This window comes from Meles meles, chromosome 10 (genome assembly GCF_922984935.1).
Source record: "Meles meles chromosome 10, mMelMel3.1 paternal haplotype, whole genome shotgun sequence".
NCBI lineage: Eukaryota > Metazoa > Chordata > Mammalia > Carnivora > Mustelidae > Meles > Meles meles.
The window spans coordinates 6,600,028-6,609,823 of NC_060075.1; positions in this window are offsets into that span (position 1 = coordinate 6,600,028).

The window sequence follows — 9,796 nt, forward strand, 5'->3', positions numbered from 1 at the left end:
CTGGTGTTTTGGTGTCTGTCCCTTTAAACTTCGGCACCCCCTTTCCCCAAGTGGGGGGCGCCCCTCTTTATTGCCAGAGATGAACTGGTTCACAGCCACAGATGCCCTTACCAGCAGCTCTGGCTCTCTTAGCAACATTCTCCTCTCTTACTGAAAAGGGAAAAGGCAGGGAAGGAATCAGAGAAATCCCCAAACTAAAATTTCTCTTGTTCAAAAAAGAAAGAGAGAGAGAGACTCACAAAATTCATTAGGAGGGACGCCAACAACAATACAACAAAAACCCCGCTCCACGAATCATGATACTCAGTGGGGCAATGTTGGAAGCCTTCTCTCAAGAGCTAGAAACAAGGCAAGGATTGTACCTAAAACCAGAGACGGTGTGATAGGGCAAAAGAAGGGAAGGGGAATGGAATGGAAGAAATAAAATAGCCATTATTCATGGATACTATGATTATCCCGTTAGAAAATAACTACGAATTATTTGAATTATCAAGTTTAATAAACTTCAGGATAAAACATAAAGGTATTAAAATCAAATTTACTTTTGTACACCAGCAATGAAGAATTAGAAATAAAATATTTGAAAAGATGCCATTTGAAATTGTAAGAAAAATACAGGATCCCTAGGAACAAATTTAAGCTGTACAAAACCTTTTTTAAGAAAAGATTTTATTTATTCATTTGAGAGAGAGCGCGTGCGTGCTAACGTGAACGCACAGCAGAGGGGAGGTGCAGAAGGAAGAAGACCAGGACCCTGAAACCATGACCTGAACCGACGGCAGATGCCCAACCAACTGAGCCACCCAGGTGCCCCCAAAACTTTCATTTGGAGCATTTTTAAGTTCCCTTGAAAGACATTAAAGGAGACCTAAGTGAACAAAGAAATATGTTATGTTTTTGGACAGGACAAAATAATAATTTGGTAAAGATGTTAATGCTCCCCTAATTCATCTGTAGATTTAATGCAATTCCAATCAAAATCCCAATCAGTATTACCATAGTGCTTGACATTCTAGAGCTAAAGCTTATGCAGGAAGAGAAAAGGCTGGGGACAGATAGGGTTTTCCTAAAGAAAACGAGCTAGACATGAAAACTAGCCCTAGTAGATATGGGAACTTATCATAAAGCTGCAAGGCAGTGTAGTACTGACACGAGGATAGACACACAAGACCAATAAAGCAGGTTGAAGATTCCAGAAATGGAGCCATCCATAGAGAGAAACTTGCTCTATGGGGCAGGTGGCATGGCAGGCGGAGAGCGGGAAAGGATGCGCTTCCCAACACGGGCGCCAGGACAGCTGGATTCCCGCGCACAAAATAATCCCCAGGTGGATCGAAGACTTGAATATAAAAGACACATCTTTTAAACTTTTAGAAGAAAATATAAGAGAAACACCCTGAAGGGACTTGGCGTAGAAGGATGTCTTCCTGAAGACACGCGCCTAAAACCCATGAATAAAGGATCGATGATGCATTCCAGTTCATTAAAATGAACTACCTTCTCTGTACTAAAAGCCTCCAGAAAGAAAGTGTAAAGGTGAGTCACACATCAGGAGAAATTTGCTGGGGAAGGTACAGTCAGAAATCAGAAACTACACTGGGCATTTCAACGGGGAGAACGTGATGGGGGGAACAGGTTCAGTCCTCCTTAGAACTGGAAAAGATAGAAAAGAGCAGGGCAAGGCAGGCTTCTAACCCCAGGAGCTGAGAGGGAAACAGGGAGGAGCTTGCAGTTATCGGGATGGAGAAGCCTGGAGGCGGGGCTCCAGAGAGTGGGGACTCAGAGTGGTCCGTATGGGGTGCTGGGGTCTCAGGAGCTCCGGGGGCCGTCTCCCAAGGGAGCACTGCCCATCAGCTGGTTCAGGAGCGCCCAAAGAAAGTCAGCAACCGGAGCCCATATTGTCCGTGTGGAAATGATCATCCCTAGGGCTACCCTGGCAGGAACAAGCAGAACAAAGCACTCTCCAATTGCCTTCTGTTCTGCTAGCTTATTTTGCATTTTCTAGGATAAACGTGGAATTACACTTTAAGTACTTTTTTGTCGAGCTTCTTGCACTCAGCAGAAATGCTTTGGGGTTTGTCCCTGTTGCAATGTGTGTCAATAGTTCATTTCTTTCCCTTGCCGAGTACTGTTCTATGGTAGGGCCCTATTAACACTCACCCCTCACCTATTCTGGTCTTTCGTGTTATTTCCGGTGTCTGGCTCTCATAAATAAAGCTTCTTACAAACATTCATGGGCAAATATTTGGATGTATGCTTTCATTTCTCTGGCTCTTCCCTGAGTGGACATGGTCATCATGCCTTGACTTGTGAATCATTTTAATGTTTTACATTTCAAAAACAAAACAAAACAAAAAAACCCACAATAAGTAGGAGGGGATAAACCTAAAAACAAATATAAACAAAACCCAAAAACCTAGTGGTATGTCATATTGGTAACATGACCACAAAAAGAAAACATTCTCACTGCTATATATATATATATATATATATATATATATATATATATATATTTTTTTTTTTTTTTTTTTTTTTTAACTACAACGAGACATTGAACTTCACTTGGTAAGTTGCTTTGGTATAACTTCCAAAATCTATTTTTGAGCAAACAAGTAAATATATTGATATTCAGGGGAACCAAGGCTCTAATTGTGGGGGGTGGGGGATATTAATGTGGAGTGGAGAAAGGCAAGGGATTCTGGAATTACCCCTAGAGAGGGACTGGAATTGTCAGCAACAGTGTGATACACACGGATGTGCACACATGTGCACACAAGCATTTCCTGACACCCCCCGCCAAAAATGGCTGGAGATGACATGGTGACAATGAGCACTTCTAACGCTCATATTGTGGTTACTAAATACCATTAAAACGAACCAGGAACTCTTGGAAAAATGGATGATTCCAGGGCCGGGCAGGAAATCCAACAAATGAACAATGCAACATCTCATGCCACAAAGAGTGAGAAGGTCCCAACTAGTCAGTACAAGTCAACAGAACGCAGGGCTCACATGAAAAGGCCTCGTGCTAGCTCAGTTTGGAGGAATTTGAGCATCGGAACAAAGATAGGAATGTGTGATAGCTCATCAAAGAATCCATGAATAGGGTTTTTAAAAAATTTTAGGTGGAGAAAGGAAAGCTATTCTTTCCAAAAAGTCAACTAATCAATGTAAAAGGACTGATAGAAATATCAAATCACCATTTTATAACCATCAGCGTAATAACGGATCTTAGTAAGAATGATTAAAGGATGCTAACTTTGCAAGGTAAGGATGGTTGGGAAACAGGATACAGAAAAATCTGTCAACCATCATTTTAACTGAATCATCAAATTCAGTTCATCAGTAGTGGGGTCAAGTGGCATCATTGCCTTCTGCTGCGATGCACGGACATAAGGTAAATATATATATACACACACACACACACATATATAACACATAGACATAAATATAACATAAAACGTGAGAAGGACATAGAATCACCTATGTAGTCATTTTGCCAAAATAGTGAACTTCAAATAATGAGGAAACAATCAGACAAATCCTTCTCTCCAAAAGTAAACCATTATTCTAACTGTTAACACATCCTGGGGCCTCTTTGTGGACTTTACATGCTCTTGGCGAGATCCAGCCATGCTATCGTGCGAAAGCTGACCGCAGGGACCATTCTGCCCATCGCCCGTCGGGGACTCTTCAAAGCTGTCAATTTCACAAAAGAACACAGAAGACCGGATCAAAGCAATCTAAACTCGCCGACCACCACGTAGAGTGCGCAGGCCTTGACTGCACCCTATGCTGGAAAGAAAAGGCAGCTAACCATGACGTTATTGGGAGAATTGAGAAATAATGACTATGTATTGCATAATAAATCCTGGATCGCAAGATTGACAAGCCTCCCGCATGTGTTGTGATTAGGTAGAATACCTTTGTTCTTAGACTCTAGTCCTCTACGGAGTCAGGAAAAAAAACCCATACACACACACACACACACACACACACACACACACAGAGCAAATATGGCAAAATGTTAGCAATTGGTGACCCCGGTAGGGTATTAAAATTTTCATTGTACCATTTTTATAACTTTCCTATAGATTTGAGACTTTTTGAAACAAAAAGTTAGATTATGTTTAGAACTTCCTTTATAAACAAAAAGGAGAAACATCATTACCAGTAACCCAAAACCCACACCTGTACCTCCTCCCAGTCGTTAACAGCCTCTCTCCAAAGCAACCGCTGTTCTAACTTCTGACCCTGTCTGTGTCCTATTTTTGGATTTTACGTATCTGTCTCCCTTTGCTGTTTGTGATATCCTTCCACACTACTGTGGGTAAGAAGGGTTTGTTGCCTTCTATAGCTGTATGGTATTCTGCTAGATGAATATTCATTATTTATCTAAATTCCTGTTAAAGAAAGTTTAAGTTGTGGCCAGCTTGGGGCTTTGACGAAAAAGCAGCAAAGAAAACTCTTGTGCCTGTCTTTGGTGAACTCGGATGTGCACTTCTGTTAGGAGCACGATTGCCGGATCACAGCTCTGCAACCGCTCTGTTTCAGTAGTTAATGACATACAATTTTCCCGGATGGTCGTACCTACCAGTTTATTGGCCATTTGGACAGTGTCTTTTGTGACATGCCTGCTCCACTCCCATTTTTCTGTGGGGTTGTCTGTCTTTATTCTCACTGATTTGTAGGCATATTACCTTTATATTTGGATACAAGTCCTGTGTTAATTATATGCATGGCAAATATCTTCTCTTTGACCTTCGGCTTTCTCAAAGCTGTCTTTTGATGAACCGAATTCTTAACTGCAATGGTCTGATTTTTCCATATTCCCCTTTATGTTTCATCCTTTCTGCATTCTCGTGAGTAAATCACTACATTTTCATTGGATCACAAAGATATGCTTTTCAGGTTTCTTCCAGAAACATACTGTTTTGTTTTTTTTACATTCAGAGCTACGGTCTACCAGGAATTGCATTTCATGTATGGGATGAGAGTGTAGACCTTTTTCTGCATGGTTTATCCAACTAACCCAGACTCGCACTTTGGAAAAGCCATTCTTTCCCTCACTACTCTGTGCACCAAGTTTGTCATAAATCAGGTCCCCACGTACATGTAGATCTGTTTCTGGACTTTCTCTTTTGCTCCATAGATCCACGTAATTTCTCGCCCTTCATTACCACGGCATCTGATTACTGTATAAGCCATCTCTAGTGGTGCAGCTCACCCCGCTCTGTTCTCCTTCACGAGTGCATTACTCTTCCTGGCCTTCTGCACGCCCATAAAAATTTTGGAATCAATGTGTCAATATCCACAAAAAAATTTTGTGATTTTTGGTTGAGATTATTCAGATCTATAAAGAGGGGTGGAGAACTGTTATTGTTGCTTTTCTCAGCCCTTCGTTCTACTAAGTATATCCCACTACTTTTTAGCTCTTTAGTTTTTCTGTGTTGGTTTACAGGTTTCTGTAGAGATTATACATCTCTATTTTTATTCCTCAGTAGCTGGTTTTTTTGTATGATATTGGAATAGCACTGTTCATGGTTTTTCTACCTTTTAAATTTCTGTCACATGGAAATAGAATTGATTTTTGTCTTGTCAGGTTTTATCCAGTGATCTGGAAAATTCACTTAATTCCAGTGGTCCTTCCATATATTCTTTTTTTAAGATTTTATTTGTTTGTCAGAGAGAGAGAAAAAGTTAGCACAAGCCGAGGGAGCAGCAGGCACAGGGAGAAGCAGGGTCCCCGCTGAGCAAGAAGCCCAACGAGGGGCTTGATCCCTGAGATCATGACCTAAGCCGAAGGCAGACGCGTAACCGACTGAGCCACCCAGGCGTCCTCATCTCTATATTCTTTTTTTTTTAAAGATTTTATTTATTTATTTGACAGACAGAGATCACAAGTAGGCAGAGAGGCAGGCAGAGAGAGAGAGAGAGAGGGAAGCAGGCTCCCTGCTGAGCAGAGTGGGACTTGATCCCGGACCCCGAGATCATGACCTGAGCCGAAGGCAGCGGCTTAACCCACTGAGCCACCCAGGCGCCCCTCATCTGTATATTCTTTCGGATTTTCTGCACACACAACACTATCCACTGTGATTAATGGCAATCTTATTTTTTCCTTTCTTATTACCTGTGCTTTTTCTTTTTTTCTTTCTCCTTACTGCACTAGCCAGGACCTTGGAGACATAGTCGAATAAAAGTGGTAGTCGTGGAGGTCCTTTCCCCTTTCCCAGTCCCAAAGGAAAACCTTCCAGTATCTCATTAAATGTGATGCTTACTATGAAAATCTTCTAACCCTCTTATCAGGTTAATAACATTACCTTCCACAGAGGGCTGAGTAATGGCCTCCAGAGATACCAAGTCCTAATCCTCGAAACCTATAAATGTTATGTTATATGGGGGAAAATGTCTTGGTAGAGGTGATTAAGTTAAGGGCTTGAACAGGGAGATTATGCTAGATAATCTGAGTAGCCCTGAATGCAGTCGCAAGTGTACTTACAAGAGGGAGGCAGAAGAAAACTTGACAAGGACAAAATAGGAGGAGGAACTATGACTTGGAGGCCAAGACTGGAGGGAGGCGGCCACAAACCGAGGAACGCTGGGCAGCCACCGGAAGCTAGAAGGGGCGAGGGGTGGATTCTTTCTCTGGGGCCTGCTGGTACCTTCAGGTCAGCACAGTGAAACTGATTTTGGATTTCCAGCCTACAGAAGTATAAAATAATAAATGTGGATTGTTTTAAGCCCCCAAGTCTGAGGCTCTTTGTTACAGCAGCCGTAAGAAACTACACTGCCCATGAGTAGTATGCTAAGTGTTTCTACATCATGAAGAGGCGTTGAGTTTTTCAAATGCTGTTTCTGCGTCTATGAAAATGATTGTGTGATTCTCCTCCCTTATCCTACTAATGTGATGAATTCTATTGATCAATGGTAAATCAACCTTGATTTGTTCCTGGAATAAATCTGGTTGGTCACGATGTTTTATTCATTTAGATATTCTCAGATGCATCTAGGTCATAAGAAAGATTGGCTTCTACTGGTCCATTCTTACCTTGTCGGGTTTAAATGTCAGAGTTACATCGGCCTCATAAAATCTGTTAGGGAGTGTCTCCCATTTTTCTAACTCTCTGGAAGACCGTGTATGTGTTTGCTCTTAGTTCTTCCTTATATCTGGAATAATTCTCCAGTGAAGTCATGGGAGCCTCAAGTTTTCCTTCTGGGAACATTTCTAGTTCAGGAGTCTAGTTAATAGATATGAAAATATTCCATTTTCTATTTCTTCTTGGTCAGTTTTAATAAATTATGTTTTTCAGGGAATTCAACAATTCCTTAAAAATTCCATCTAATGTTTCAGTTGTCTTGGCATCGGGCTGTTCATAATTTTCCTCTTATACCTCTTTGGTGTTTTCCTCTTACACCTCTTTGGTGTCTCTGGGACCTAAAGTATTCTCTCATTTGTCATCCCCTCCCTCCTGTTTTTTAAAGTAGGCTCCACGCCCGATGTGCAGCTTGAGCCCACCCCTGAGATCTACTGACTGAGCCCACCAGGGACCCATTACTTGTCAGCCTTCCTGTCATCCATAAGTACCTTCTCTCTTTTCTCTTGATCACTCTTGCTAATGGCTTATCGGTTCTGTTGGCTTATTCAATGACCAGCTTTGGCTTTGCCATCCTGTCTACGAACACTTGTTTTCTGTTCTTAACTTTATGATTTCATGCCTTCTGCATTGGGGGGGGGGTTTAATTTGTTGTTCTTTTTCTAATTTCTTGAAATGATCATTTAGATTACTGATTTCTCAGCCTTTCTTCTTTTTCTTTTTTTTTAAAGATTTTTTTTTTTTTTGACAGGCAGAGAGGCAGGCAGAGAGAGAGGCAGAGAGATAGGGAGAAGCAGGCTCCCTGCTGAGCAGAGAGCCTGATGTGGGGCTCGATCCCAGGAACCCTGCGATCATGACCTGAGCCAAAGGCAGGGGCTTTAACCCACCGAGCCACCCAGGCGCCCTCTTTCTTCTTTTTCTAATATGTGCATTTAAGGATAAAATTTCTATCTAAATGTGATTTGAGCTGGAAAATGCAAACTTTGTATACGTTCTATTTAATTATCATTCATTTCGAAGTATTTTCTAATTTCTATGAATTATTTGGAAGTGTGTTGTTTATTTTCTGCCCCCTCGTGCTTCAGACATTCTGATTCCTGTCTGGAATGTTCTTTCCCCAACCTTGTCTGCTTAGCAAACTCCTGCTGACCCTTCACTGTTGGGTTCAAGTAGTGTGCTTCGAGAAGCCTTCTCTGCCCACCCCAACCCTCCAGGCAAGACGTAGCCCTCCTTCCCTCTACTGGGTTTGTCTCCGGATTCATCCTCTTCTCATTGCTGGCGTCCACATCCGTCCCTCACTGAACAGGGAGCTCCTTTTCGGTAGTGATGCACCCGTCATCATTGTGCTGAACCCCAAGTGGTTTTTGTTGAACAAATGAACTTGGCTGCCTGTTTTCCTTGGACAGGAAACCCTCTTTTTGGGGTTTTTAGAAAAAGACTTTATGTATTTACTTGTCAGAGAGAGAGAGAGAGCAAAAGCAGGAGGAGCAGCAGGCAGAGGGAGAGGAAGAAGCAGGCTCGCCACAGACCAAGGAGCCTGATGCGGAGCTCGATCCCAGGACCCCGGGATCATGACCTGAGCCGAAGGCAGACGCTTCACTGACTGAGCCACACAGGTGTCCCCCTTGGACAGTTTTAATTTCAGATATTCCCTTTTATCCATAGGAACCTATTAAATTGTCCCCAGATTTTCTAGAGCTGGGGTCCAAATTATACCTCCCAGACTATCTCTTAGCACCAGTAAGTGACATAAAAATCCTCTGTGATACTAAAACCCTGGGGGTTTTGTTTAGAAAATATGGTCACCTTGATTATATATTCTTCCTGCCCAGTACCAGGCTGAGAATCTGCTAGTAACTCAGTATGGACTTGTTGACTCATTTCTACTGAGTGGCTTTTGTCCCTAGCCAAGCTAGAAATAACTCGGTGTCTCTATAAAATACTCCTAATTTCAGCTGACTTAGTCTTTGAAGTGACAGGTTCCCCCCACCCCCAAAAACCATAAGGCAGTATTGTATTCGTTACGAGGTCACCCAGAATGAATGACTCAAGGGTTAGCCTTATAAAACTTCAAAATCTCTCGTAAAAATGAGTCAGAATCCTAGTAATAAGCTTGGTTCTATTGCAATTAATAATGTCTTCCCCGGGGTGGGCCATGTTCTGCACAGTAAGTGTTCTTTAATATACACGGTGAGAAATCTAATTCTCCTATTTTCAAAAGCTGTGGGCAACTATTCAATAACTTCAGTTACTGACTGTTTGAAATAAACTTAAAAACAAACTCTGATGCTTGTTTCATATAAGTCTGGGTTTTTCCACATGTGGAGTTTGCTTAAAGGAAGGCCCACCTACACTGTTTTGCTATGCTCGTCATCTTTACCAGCTCCGAGTGACCTCACTTCTACCCCAGAGAACCCAGACCCAGAGCCTTTCCCTCTGTCGAGGAAGCCTGGAATGCTCTAGGGTTCAAGCCTTCATTCCTGAGGCTCAGAGCTCTGTCCCCGTGGAAGGTGCAGGGGCCCTGGGATGATAGGTCACTCTCTCAGCTGTCATCAGTCACTGGCACTCTCAGCGTAGGCAAGTTCTGACATCAGCATATTAGAATAACTGAGGCTACAGAAGGTTCTAGAAAGTACGAAGGGCAATCACGGACACCAGGGCCCTGAAACTTCCTCTACACATTCGCTACATACCCACCTTAC